This window comes from Heloderma suspectum, chromosome 4 (genome assembly GCF_057233095.1).
Source record: "Heloderma suspectum isolate Gila_16-S chromosome 4, 16-S_ref, whole genome shotgun sequence".
NCBI classification, from domain to species: Eukaryota; Metazoa; Chordata; class Lepidosauria; order Squamata; family Helodermatidae; genus Heloderma; species Heloderma suspectum.
Window position 1 is genome coordinate 98372434 of NC_139461.1, and position 14837 is coordinate 98387270.

The following is a 14837-nucleotide window of genomic DNA, read 5'->3' on the forward strand; positions in this document are numbered from 1 at the left end:
TCCTAGGCCCCTTTTTATAAATTGGAACCACAATAGCCGATGACCAACTTGGAGGCGAAATCCCCGTGATGTTAATTAAGGAAAATAACAATGCAAATATTGGGGCCCACCAGTCAGGGAATGTGGTAAAGAGGTCCGGTGGAAGACCATCTTCTCCAGGAGCTTTACCATTTTTTAGTCTTAAGTTTAATGACTTGGCCCTGTCTGTTGAAATACTCTCCCAGCAATGTTCCCAGTTACATTCAATAGAAACCCCAAAAGAAGAACTAGGAAGGTTAGGCTCATTAAATATCCTCCTAAAATGGGTTCCCCATTCAGTCTTAACAATACTTCCTTCTAGAATGGGAGCCAATATCTTTTCTATTCTTGCAAGTATATCCCAGAATTTACTTGGGTTCTTTTACAAAAGTGCAAGGCCCAATTCCTTCCATTGTTCCTCATAATAAATCCTTTTTTTCTCACTGATTAATCCTTCATACTTTTTACACATTTCATTAAATTGAGGGGGGATTATGGAAGAACCACTGGCACAGTGTGATCTTGTCACTTTTCCCATCTGCCTTTTTAGATTCCTGCAATCCTTGTCAAACCATACATTACCCCTTTTGGTTTGCTAATTCTCTGATGAAGATACCTTTTTTAAAGAAAAAAGGTCTGGGGGAATCTATTAGTTGTACATACAATTGAGTCACTGATTCGATATTGGACTCTTGGACCAGATCATTCCTTAATTTCAAAAATTATTTAGAATAAAGTCTCTGTTCCAAAACTGCTTGTAACAAGGAGTTCCATTTAATCCTTCTATCTGATCTCAATAGCACTTGATCAAAATTTGAGTATCAAGGTTAGTAATCACACTATTAAACCACTGCAAAGAAAATCTAAGTGGCTGGTGATCACTACCAGCTACCGAATTAACTGAGAAAAATAGAATTGTCAATCGAAACAAATAAGAAATCATTACATAATCCACAATACTTGCACCAAAGTTACTTAAATATGTAAATTCTCCTTGTGAATTATTAAGTTGGGGACCATTAATTAATGTTAAATTTAATTTAATTGCTAATGCAAAAAAGGTAAGGCCAAAAGCATTAATCTTCATATCTTTAGATTTTTGAGTTTCCAGATCTTCCCATAACTCCATAACTCCAAGGCTTAGCAATGGCCTGTTTATGTGGACCTATATGTGCAATAAAATCACCAACCACCAGCCATCACTAAAGGAACTGAAAGGAATTCATCCTCAAGCTCACCTAAGAAATTTTCTAACTTGTTCCAGCAATCTGCATCATTCATAGGTGAGCTCCTAGGGGGAACATAGATGTTAACAAAAATATAAGAATGCACTGCATTTTTAATGAGGACAGCCATAGCACATAGGACAAACCTTTAAGCTGAGTAATTGAAGCCTGTAAAGAAATAGCTATTAATATAGCCAGTCCCCTACTTGGTCTACCACCTTTAGAGGAACAAAATGTGGAGATTGAATATCCAGATAACCAAATTTCCTGAATTAACCAGGTTTCTTGGAACAACAAAATTTGAAAATTAATTATATAGTTTAAGAAATCATTATCCTCTAACTTATTGCTCCAACTAGCTAAGTTCCAGGATAAGGAATTAATTCTGGCTTCCCTTTTTATTGGTTGTCATTGTTGTGTTATAGCCTCCATTTCAATGGCCTTCTCTGCAGTTACTGACCCATCCTCTGACAGATGAGGATTATGTTGCGGTTAACGTATTTCCACGAAAGTAGTAAGTTTCTTATTAGTCTTTTCTTCTTCTAATTCATTGGGCTCTAGCCTTTTCATCTGTAACCAACTGTCGGTTGCTTGATGTGATCTATTAAAAACAGCATCTGTTTTACTCGGGGAGACCTCAAAAGAAATCAAACCATCCTGGAGCATAGGATTAACATTCCCATCTGATTTACATTGGGTAGTCAATGGTACCACAGGGTCTAGGTCCATCTCGGCCCTGCTCTGCAAAATTAATCTTTCTCTTGAACTGCCCAATCTATGTATGATAGCTTTTTGCTCTGTCTGGGGCAATAGGTTAAACAAGCCCATTAACTGATCTTCTTCAGTGACCCTTGAACTATTATGTGAACTTTGAGAACAACCCTTCTCCAAAATATTCATTGATACAGGATGTAACTGAGTACCCTGATGTTCATTATTGAAAGAAATCAAGGGTATTTCCTTTGGAGTCCACTCCTTAGTCAGGAAAGATGGCCCAAGATAATATCCTCCCAATCCCTGAGAGTTATTTAAAGTCAAGAGTAGTTTCCTCACTGTATCCAGAAACACCTGAGTAGGTAGCACACCTACCATGGCCAGAAATTATTTCCTCCTAAATAGTAGAGATGGAATGTTATCTGATCTAAATACTTTAAAAGCTTTAATAAATGAAAGATCAATGTCCTTCATTGGTAAATGTAATAAAGCACTAAGATGTTTCAAAACATGAGTTGTTGTATTCCATGGGAAAGTACATTCTCTATAAGGATAGACTGTTAGACCTACCTGATTAACCTGAAGTAGAAGATTTGAACCCATAAAGGTTTAACTCTTTTTAACTAGATTAGGTTGAAAAAAATGGTTACCTTCATCCTTGTTTGATACTTTAATATCATCCCATTTCTCAGTAATAGTCTTAGAGAGGGAAGCAAAGTTTTCCCTTTTTATAAAACAAGTATAAAACTATCAATATTAGCTGAATTTTTTTAGTTGTTTATAAATATCTTGAACTGTTTGGGCCACCAAATTACATTGCTGCGCTAGAATTGCACTTTCACTAGGAAGAGTAGTAGACTTAATAATATTCTTATGTCTGCTCCAACTTAGTCATAGTAGTAGTAGTTGTATTTTTTGTATGTGGTTGCTGAGGCTCTGAGCTTTCAGTTTCTAGAACATCAAATCTGTTGAAAGTAGGAACTGTGAATTTACTATCATCTCATATGGGCCAATCAGGTCTAAAAAACTCATCAATTTTAAGCTGTTTAGTATGAAGGGGAGAAAATGAACTAGAATTATTTTGAAAATGCTTTCTAGGACCCATTTCAATTAACATTCAAATTAATAATTAAAACACATATTCTTGTAAATAGATATATAAGTACATGTAGTCAAGAACTAAACCCCCAAGAATTAAAATTAATTAAAAAATAATAGTAATCCAAATGCTTTATGCTAGGGTTTATTATTTCTTCTAGAACCTGCTCATCACAGATAAAACGATAAAAACAATAGGAGCAAAAGGGACAGAGGTACAAGCCCCCACCATATAAGTAAGAATATTATTATTGCGTAAATGAGGCAGGCCAGTTCGGACTTAGATTCCAGATACCATAGACCTATCTAACATTTGCCTTAGAAAAACTTCTTAATAATTCAAAGGTCCCAAAGAAAGCTGAAACAGAGGCTCAAGACCGGAATAAACAAATGTTTACCTCTCCAAACTCCTCAGGACCTCTTCAGGATCACTTCCTGCATTCCACATCACAAACTCAGCTTTGACGAAAAAATATCAGAGCTTCCAAATGACCCCTACTTGTTGTGCCTGCCGTAAGTCAGTTAGCTGTACCCTCTTCTTGATCAAGGCATAAACTCACTCTTCAGGGCAGCACCCACACTCACTGAATGCCAGTTTCAAAGCTACAACCAGTAGACCTGTTTCCAGGGAATGATGAATAGCTCTAGGGTGAGCAAATTCTGGAGGCTCAAGGTCCCTGTCTCTAGGGATGTTAGAGAATTCTGCCACGGATCCCAGGGGGGCCAAATTCCAGGGAATTCGGCCCCCCGGAATCCGTGGCAGAATGGAGCAACCCACCCCACCACCCCGCAAAAGCCCCGCGAAATGGAGCCTACTTGGCTGCGGCTTCGGCTCCGGTGGTGGCGGCTCTGGCTGCTGCCAGGCTGCTTCAGGCGCAAATGAGTAGGGGACGCCATTTGCATCCCTATGGTAGCCCGTGATAGGCTATGTAAATATTTACGTAGCCTATCACGGATAAAATGGGAACACAAATGGCGTAGGGGATGCCATTTGCGTCCCTGCTTTAGCTGTCATAGGCTACATAAATATTTATGGAGCCTATCACGGGCTGCCATAGGGATGCAAATGGCGTCCCCTACTCAGGACGCCATTTGCATCCATAGCAGCCCGGCAGCGGCTGGAGGCCCCGCTGCGGGTTGGCCTGGCCGGCGGCTCCACAGCCTGGCTGCGGAGCGGAGCCAGTCAGGCAGGATTCTGGGGGGGAGGAACGGATCGCCTCCCCCCCGTTGAGGATTTTTGGGGGAGGGACGGACCGCCTCTCCCCCACCGCGGATGTCCCTGGACGAAACCAGGTAAGTGTTTCGTACATCCCTACGCTGTCTCCACAAGAAAGACCTAATAAAGGGGTTCAATCCCAGCAGGTTGGTAGACACCCTCCTCTTGAGCTAGTTAACAAATCAAGACACTGGTGTGAAATTCCAAGCTTCTTTTCTCCATTTCTCCTACAGGTCTGGGCAAATAGATTATCGCTGGTTGTAATCAAGAAACAGGGAGGTGGGAGTGAAAATAGCTTGAAATGTAAGTGAGCCAGGAGATGGCAACAGTTCCTTATCTGGGTCTTTTAAAATTCCTTGGCCTATCTTTGCTCAGGTTTCGTTAAGAACAGTTTGTCTCTTGGTTAGCAGGAACCAGGAAAGTAATAAAAATAAAATAAAGTACAATAAAATAAACAACGATGAGGGCAAAATCTGAGTAACTCTGCAGCTTAGAAATAAAACAAGACCAGCCAGGAGGGTACAAAATGCTGAGGTTAAAGTGGCTCCTGCTATAAGCATGAGCTCACAGCAGCTAAAACAGATAAAAACCCCAAACACTAATTAAATCCACAGTAAAAAAGATAAACACACACTTGCTGGGTTAGGCTCAAATATTTACAAGTCATCGAAGTATAGATACTTCAGGCAATTCAAACAAGCCATTAAAACAACAAAACTAAAACAAGCTGTGGAGCTCAAGACAAAAAAAACCCTTTCATCCCTAGTTCTAGACATGCTATGTGTCAGGATTAACTTTAAAAGTTGTGTTTAGAAGAGCTGTCAAGTCAATCCTTCCCACAGCTTCTGAAAGTCAGAGAGATTTCACTTTTTTGCATAATGGCCTCTAATATAATCTTTTCTCACAACTTTTTAAGATTAATAATTCTACAACTTGTATCTTTTAAGTGAAATTACACCAACACTATATTATTTCAGTTTTGACTTCATATAAAATAAGAATAACTTATTTTTACTTCTGAGTAGAACTCCATAGGATTGCACCATAAGGGAAGTAGGTGAAGGACTGATATTTATGTTGAGACATGCAGAATTCCTTTCAGAAATTCCATGTGTTTGATCATTTTGAGATTACAGATACCATATTTTCCATCATTTTTATTTATATTCCTACTAGCGCCAAGAGACTATTGTGAGAGTGAGTCATTCCATAAATGGGCTTTTTGATAATGAGCTAGACTTTTTCTTTTGTGTAAAGAAAAAAGCTCATTTGTCTTTCTGCTGGGATCCTCCAGTGAATGTTTATTTTTATTAGAGACAATATAAGACATTGAAGTGGTACCCTATAAACTTCCAGGTTTGTACCATCCTTTGCTGTTCTACTATTATTCCGCATGACATGTGGGATCCAACTCATCATCTGGGAATTATTGGTCTAAACAAATGGCAATTAACATAATCTGCCACAGACAGTTACATGGGCAATAGCCATAGCTTCTTCTGAATTGATTTCCAGTGCAACTCTGTGTTTACTCAGATGTAAGTCTCACTGTTTTCAGTGGGGTTTACTGCCCAGTAAATATGTCTAAGATTACAGCCTCAATATCTCTCCACAAAAGATTTCTTTCCTGGCCCTATATAAAGTGGGGAATTTATTCCCCTCCAGACGTTGCTAGACTATATCTCCCATAATCCCTTCACATTGGCCATGCTGGTTGAGGCTAATGGGAGTTGGAGTCAAACAACTTCTGGAGGGCCACAGCATCCCCAGTCCTGCCCTATATAGAACATTGAATTATATAATCTAGGGCATAAATTCCTTAAAGAATTTTAGTTGCCTTTTAACATATTAATTGATATATTAATTAGTTCATTTAAACTACATTAGCATATTACCAAAATCTTAACATAGGTCTTATTTAATCAGTTAATCAAATAGCTCTATACTAGATCAGACTTTTTTGTTTACTGTGACCAGTAGCTTTGGTTTTGTTTCATTTAGTTCTCTTCAGCTTAAATCTTTCTGCAGTACTGTCACAACAGCCTGCACTTAGCTGATAATTGATGTAGTGGTCTGGTCTTAATTACATAATTAATTCTGGAAAGATACATATTTTTGTGTTCTGTTGATCATGCAGAGTCTGTTTACTCTAGCCTCAAGAAATTCATTTAGAATTTTCTCCCTCACGATTTGTTAGAAATCATTGTGAATTTTCCTAATTTTTGTTAAAAGAAATATTTTGTCTGGCAACAATCATTGCTTCATCTCAGGCAGAGAAGAGATTGATATGTTGAATTAGTTCCTAATCTATAATCTACGTATTTGGCTCTTTTAAATTGCACCAATAAGTTTTTGCTCTAATTTTTCTAGATGTTTTTGTAACAAATACATAGTTATTTTAAGAATAGAAGTGAACAATCTTTTTTTCTTACAACATAATACACATGACATTCTCTCCCTACAAGTGCTTTCCTACTTACTTCTAAGAGAGTCTGTCTCTGACAAAGATACTACTGATCTGCAGATCAGTAATTTTCACTGTTAGTGACAGGGAACTTCCATGCGCACAAGATCTTGGTATATACTCAAGGATATACAAGGGGTGCTAGATTAGGTTGCTTGTATTGATCAGTTCCAGAGCCAGGATTTTAGGAGTGAGATATATTTTGTCAATATATGTGTAACAAGAACTACTATATAGGTTACAAAGAGTCTAATTCTAGGACCGCTTTACTTACCATGGCTAAAGTCTTTGTTCATTAGTTCCATAGATGCTAAAGTAAAAAGTGGAGTGCAGCCATCCAGTCTAGAAATACCTGATTGGTTTTAAATCTGGCCTCCACACGCATAAGCAAAACTTCCCATTTGGTCCTGAGATGTATTTATTGAGGTAAGCCTATTCTTTATGTATTGTGAATGAAAAATAGAATAAAATATTACCCCATTTGAAATCGGAACAATTTCTGTTCCTGGTGGCTAACCATAACAGCCAGGTTTCAATGGTATACTTTCACAATGTCCGCAAATGAATCCAAATAACAATGCAAATGTATTAAAAATAGGATGGAGTTCAGGATTAGTATAATTGAGTTATAATTTCATTTATAATGAATATAAATGCATTAATACTTTTTGTTTGTCTATTTTATCTGATAGAGACAGAAACAAATTGCATTGAAAGCTTGATCAAACATTTATGAACCATAAATCTCTTCTTAGCTAGTTTGCTGAAATTATATTAGCATAGAAAATACATACTTTTGCTTGCTAGGGAGAAAAATAATTGCCCTAAGGTTGAAGATATTAGGCAGTGCAATACCATGCATGTTTACACAATTTCCACTTGTTCAATGAAACAAATTGGTATAGGATAGAACTATCATGCTTTAATCTTATACAGACATACCTGGGAGTAGGCCCCATTGCACTCAGTGGAAGTTACTTCTGAGTAGACATGTAATAGGATTGCATTGTAAGTTTCATTTTTAACTCCTCGGTGGAGAGAGTCGGCACTTCAATCATTTTAGTTTGTTACATAATTTAAATTATTTGTAGAAAAATAAATTAACACAAAGTTCTGAGAGCTGTTTATGGTGTTTTCTTCCTATCATGCCACAATATTATTTGGAAACCCAGAACCATGTTTTCCCCCCATAAATTTAAGTAAAGTGCATGAGTCATGCTTATTAAGGTTTGGTGAAAACCTTAGTGTAAACTCTTGAGTATTTTGAAGTAAGGGCAGGTATTGTAACACATGGTTGCTGAAGATTAACCTTGCTGGGTAGAGCTTCTTCCCAAAAGAAAAATGGCTGCCACCAGACTGAGGGGCTTGCAGTTAAAGCAGCCAGTAGGTGGTGGGATGGCCATGTGTCCTCTTTTACAGAAGATACTTCTCCATTTGAAGGGCTGTCAGATGCCAGTCCTTTATTTGAAACCATCCTCTACTGGAAGGACTGCTTAGTGACTAGGGCTGTGCACCGCCTCGGTACAAAGCCCGAACAAGAGGAAGCAGGCTGATTCAGAGGTACCTCATTGTGAAATGAAGCAGAACAGACCAGCACCAAGGCGCCCTGAAGCGAAATGGCTCCTCCACGAAGCACCTAGTCTGCTTCATATATTCGAAGCTCTTCTTATGCCTTCTCAGCAGCCTAGGCAGGCTGTCTCCTAAATGTATCAACTTCTGAAAGATCATGCAGAGGGGCAGGAAAAGGAGGAGAGAGGATGTGGTGGCACCAAATGTATCAATTTTAGAGAGATCTGGCCACTGAGAGAGGCAGGGGGAGAGGAGAAGGAAGAGGAGGAGGAGGTGGAGGAGGAGGGAGCTTTGCTATGAGTCGGCCTCCATTTGCTCATTGTGAGGGAGGTGGTGTTACTGGAGAGGAGAGGACTGTCTGAACATTACTTGGTTAGAGCAGTGGTCTCCAAAGTGGGGTGCATGCACCCGGGTGGGGGGGCAAGACAATTCATTGGGGCATGTGAGCTGCCTGATAATTGAGCAGCCTCCTGCTGCCCTGACAAACTGCCATTGTGTGCAATGATGGTGGTGGCGGTGGCAGCAGCAGGATGGGACCAGAGCTGAGAGGGAAGCTCCATGGCATTTCTCTCTCTGCTCCAGTCCTAACCACTGGAAGCAACTGCCCAGTCTCTGTCAGGCATGGCAGAGGAAGCCTTAACCCTTCCCATCCTCCTTTGGCAGAATAAAGCTGAGAAGAAAGCAGGTGCTATGAGGACTGGGTAAAATGAGCATCCATAAAATCAAAAAGGGATCCTCATGATTTCATATGATTTTTAAAGGGGAGATCCACAAAACTGCCATCCAGTCACAGAGCACATCTGCCTCCATGGACTGAACCAGAAAAATCATGGATCTGCCACACGTGGGCGTAACCACAGCGGAAAAACATGGATCCTTGTCAGGGATCCTCTTGATTTCATACGATTTTTGCAGAGCAAATCCCCCACACCACCAACATATCAGAAAGCATATCTGCCTCCATGGATTAAACCAGAAAAATCACAGATCTGCCATTTGTGGGCACAGCCACAGTGCAAATATAGGGGAAAATGGCTCCCCACATTCCCCGGAACAAGACGGCTGCCAGCACGTGTCCAGAGGGCCTAGGAGCTGGCAGTGGTGGTGGCAGCAGCTCACCCTCATTGGCAGGAGTCAGCCTCTAACTGGGCGCCTTCCCCTTCTTCCAAGGAAGGGAGAGAGCGCAGTTGGAGGGTGACTCCTGCTTCTGCCACCTGACTCAAGCCTTCACAGGCTCCTAGCAAGCAAGGAACCATGGAGGCTTGAGGAGAGACAGGAGTCGTCCTCCAACTAGGGATGTACGAAACAACTCACCTGTTTCATTTCGTGACATCTGTGGTGGGGGGGAGGCGCTCCGTCTCTCCCCCCGAAATCCTCGCCAGCCAGCTCCACTCCGCAGCAACTCTGCAGAGCTGCCAGCTGGGGCCGCCTGCAGCGACATCCAGCTGCTGCTGGGCTGCGCAGGGATGCAAATGGCAGCTGTTGTAGCCACCGCCATTTGCGTCACTTTTTTTCCCCCATGATAGGCTACTTAAATATTTACGTAGCCTATCACGGCGAAAAAAAGGGAATGCAAATGGCGCCAGCTATGGCGGCCGCCATTTGTGTTCCCTTTTTTTGCCATGATAGGCTATGTAAATATTTACGTAGCCTATCATGGGGGAAAAAAAGGGAAGCAAATGGTGGCCATAGATGTGGCTGCCATTCGCAAAGCAGCACGAACGGCACCAGGTAGGTGCTCCATTTCGCACGCCTTTCATTCAGGGTGGGAGGGCTTCATTCCACCATGGATTTCGGGGGTGGGGCAAATACACTGGCATTTGGCCTCACTGAGATCCATGGTGGAATTCTCCACCATCCCTACCTCCAACCAGGCGCCCTCCCCTCCTTCCAAGGAAGGGAGAGAGAGCAGTGGAGGGCAACTCCTGCCCTTCTGCCCCTCAGTGGTTGGCAGGCTGCGATGGGCAGCATTTTCCCTGGCAGCATTTTCTCCAGCAGTGCCTTCCCCAGCAGTGCCAGCAGTGCCTTCCCCAGCAGTGCCAGCAGTGCCTTCCCCAGTGGCACCAGCAGCAGTGGCAGCTGCCCTGGCAGCAGTGCCTCCCCCAGGAACAAGGGGCCAGGTAAGGAACTGGGGGCTGGGCAGTGTGTTGGGGGACAAAGTGGAATTTGGATGTCCAAATCCTGCTTCAGCATCATAGGCCAAGGCAGGCTGCCCCCCTCCCAAATCAGCCCAAGCTGAATCAGACCTGGCTTGGAAGCCCCCAAGTGGCTTCTAAGTTGGATGGGGGTGGGGTGTTCATGCACAGCCCTACTAGTGACAGTCCAAGTCTGGTTTAAAGGTGAAGATCTGTAACAATGGAGAGCAGGGCCTTGAAGTTGCCCATCAACAGATAGTCCTTGGACAGGAGACTGAGCAGGTAGAGAGGTTAGTTTCCTCCACTATGGGGAAATGCATTATGTATATTAATTATTTCTAAGAGGCCAGTAGTTAGGCCACTGGATGAATTCCTGATCTCTTTCCATGTCTCCACATATGTTCAACAGTAATTTACAAAGGACGAATATCTTCCATGTTCACAAAAAACAAACCCACCTATTTATTGGAATCGGCTGATGACGTTCTTGCATATAAACAATAACAAAGTCAAATTTTAATTCTGACATGTACTGAGCAGGCTGTCTTGGTAGTCAGACACATAGCAGCACTTCTGAAGAAGACCATAAACTGCAGGTAGGTTCATATGAGAGGTAGAAGTTTTTCAGATATCCTGGTCCCAAACCATTTAGGGCTTTATAGGTAAGAACCAGCATTCTGAATTGGGCCCAGAAATAAATTGGAAGCCAGTGCAATTGGTATAAAACTAGTGGCATGTAGTCTATAAATCACACACTGGAAAGCAATCTGGCTGCAGCATTTTCGACCAGCTGCAGTTTCCAAACATTCTTCAAGCACAGCCCCATATAGACCTTGTTGCAGTTACCTAAACAGGAAGTCATTAAGCCATAAAGTTCATAAAATGCGCTTCTTAGCAGAAACAGAAAAAGTTGAAAATGTGATAATACATCAGTGAGAGAACCAAGAGTCCCATCATTCTGCCCACACAGGAGAAGAACATATAATTTCTAGGTTGTTTTTAATCAGAAAATTGATTTTATTGCTCAAGCCTTTTATCTTGGGTATACCTGTCAGTTATTACAATACAAATGGTTCTGTATTTATAATTCTGGCTGTATTTCTTTAAATGCAGCACTTATTAAGAATAATGATTCAAAACTATGAATATGAAAAAAGAATCAAGGCTTTAAAGTCAGATAATACAATAGCAAATTGCCATTTGAATAGGATTAAAATGAACAATATTACTGCCTCTCAAACAGTATATGTATTTGCATTTATGAAAGGTGATAAATGTGTTCTTATCATAAGAAAAAAATAGCATATTTTTCTGTCTCATAATTTTGAGTACAATGTCTGCAGATCTTTTGGAGGCAACAAGGTTTCACAGAAAGCTGGCTTACTGACTTTTTTTCTTTGAAGACAGAAATTCATGCAAATCTGTTTTACGTTGAGCAGAACTAGTATAGTGTAAATAGCCCCCAAAGAATAAATGTTGAACAGAACATTTATATTTACTTTGTGTTCACATACACACATACACACTACACTAACCATTCTGGAACTGGGTTTGCATGTTCACTGCAGCCCACTGTGGCTTATTTAAGTCATGGATGGTCATGGCATATGCTAGCAGTCACTTGGAATATTCAGCCCCCAGAGGGCAGTTTCCATAGTTCGTCATGCCATCCGGACCCAGGTGGCAGGGGTTGTTTGAGGTTTAAGCAACCCTCAAATAACCCACGGTCTTTTGGAGTGTTATTTGAGGGTTATTTAACCCTCAAATATTCCCTGCTGCCCAGGTTTGGATGGCATGACAAGCCATGGCAACCCCCCACCAGGGGTTGAATACTCAAAATGGCCACCAACACACACTGCAACCCACTGTGGCCTAAATGGTGGACTGCAGTGGTGTTGATAGTGGGCTGTGGTGATTATGTGAACTGGCCTAGTGTGTAAAGTGACAGCAGCTGTTCGCAAGCAGCTATCTATGATCCCATGTTATACTAAAGGTTGCTGCTTACATGTTACAAGAAGGTGTGGAGTGTTACTATGGAATAGAGCTGTAGGACCTAGGTTGCCAATCAATTATGTATAAGCTGATGCAGTACAAAATGTGAAATACAATTGAAGCAGGATAGCTCCAAAAGAGATGGCAGGCTTATTGAGAACTGCATTGTTTCCACTGGCTCTGGTTGTACTAATGGAATTCCTCCAGAGGGCTCTGCACATCCTTAGAGGATGCTGCTTCTGCATGGAAGATTCGATTCCTCCACTTCCAATGCAGCACCTCAACTTCAAAAATAGGAAATCGTAAGAGGACAGTGTAGCCCATGCTGGTTCTGCTATTGCCCTACTTTCACACATGATGCTCATAGAGTACCAGCATAAGCTGCAGACTTCTGCATGTGTGGCCAATGGAGATACATTTAAATGATACTATATAGACTCAGTCTCTGGCTTGCCTCAGTGCCCAAGAACAAAATGGGCAAAGTAGTCCCATTAGCAATCTCATTGGAATGGAATGGATGACTTGTGTTAAAAATTGTCATTAATAGTGATGTCTTCCACTTGTTCCATGTGACTAGTTGTCAGTGACTCCAGCTGGATTGGGACCGTTGTTGGTAAGAATATAGGGCTCAGAGCAGAAGTATTTTTAAGACAATAATTCAGTGGGACTTTAAAAATGCTGGATTGTGTGCATAGTTTAAAGCTAGCCACTTACCAACAATTTACAAAAACCTTATCACTTTAATTCTGTTCCTGTAGTGCCTTCAAAGTGAGGTGTTTGTGTGTCTTTAAACTGTATCTATAAAAAATCTATCGGATCTCATATGTAATCAAAGAAGGCTTTCAAATTGTTTTCAAAATAACTGATTGGAGTCTTTCAGGATTTGTTTGTAATATACAAGCAAAATAAAGCCAAACTTTTGCCTACTCTTGAAGAAAACAAGGTATTATTTTTCATTCCCAAACCACACCAGGTTTTCCTTCATTCTTCCAAATACTAAAAACTGCACAGAAGTTATTTAAACTCAAAGGTAATAACATGTACATGAGGGCATGTAGAAGAAACTGGAAAGCATCTTTGGGTTGTTGCAGAGCATAGGCTTCTCGGTTCACCATATTTAATTCCAATTTAAGGCATTTCAACATGCTCTAATTTTTACTTCATTCTTTAGTTCTCGAGCAAAACTCTCACAAGTCGAGTAGGATGAATCAAAATAAGTAAAGTACAGTCGCTGTCAGATATGACAAATAAAAATCTATAACGTGCCTAAGAATGTTTGTGAAAACTGAGAATTAAAGGGTTTGGTATGCATGTAAGTATTTTACATGATGCTGTTATCTCTAGTCTCACAGGAAGTTAGAATTTCATCCAGTTGTCTAGGTAACGTGTTTATATAATATTTGCTTGTGTTTATGGCTACTCATCCTATCAAGATCTTCCAAGCCTCAGTTACCAGATTAATATGTCAGTCAGAAAATACATTTGGTGGTATCTTTTGTGGCCTAACATGTTGATGTAGGAGTGCCTGTAAGCATCCAAGTGACAAAAGCATTCTATCAGAACTGAAAGACAGCTATTTTCCAAGTTACAAAAGTCTGCGATCCCCCTGCTGGTCAGTGTCTTACATGCACTGCAAATGCTAAAACATTGCGGCCATATAATCTAACACAGAATTAAGGTTGTTTAAGAGCCAAACTATATGTTATGTTCATTGCATGGATGAAATTAATGAGTTTAGTTTTTAAATTTTACATTGCAGTCAAGGAGTCGCCAGAGAAGAATTGGGACCAGTGGAAGCTTCCTTTCCAGGGCTAAGAGCTTTGGGGCAAGCGGGATTTTCGTTAGGATCCTTCCCTGCATGCCATGGTCCCAATCCTAATCAGGGTCCTTGTGGCTGAAATTAATGAAGGATGTCATTTAGTCCTAAATCCATTAATTTCAGTGACTGTCAGTATACTTAAGGTGTGTTACCTTGTGGCCTTTGGCACTCAGTCTTCCTGTTAAAGTCAGTGGAGACTCCCTTTGTATAACTGATAACAGGATAAAATGGCAGGGGGAGCAATCCTATGGCCACTTGTCAGCAGCTAGACAGCCATAGGATATCTAGTTTTCCAGGAATTGACTTTGGAGCCAGTGCTCCGAGGTCGGTTCCCAGAGAACTGACCTTCCCCCCTTCTGCGCTGCCTCACAGGCAGCGCGGATCAGCCCCACAACTGCAGAGTAATTGAATGTGTAGCAGACGGAGAAGTGCACTCTCAGCAAGGACTGTCTACAGGCTTCATCACATGGAGCTTTTATCCTGTGATTGGGATTGCTCCTTCATGGAAGTTTGCCGGTGCTTTACACGATGCTGTGACCCTGCTGTGATCCTCCTGCACTAAATGCCCTTTGTTCCATTTTTAAAT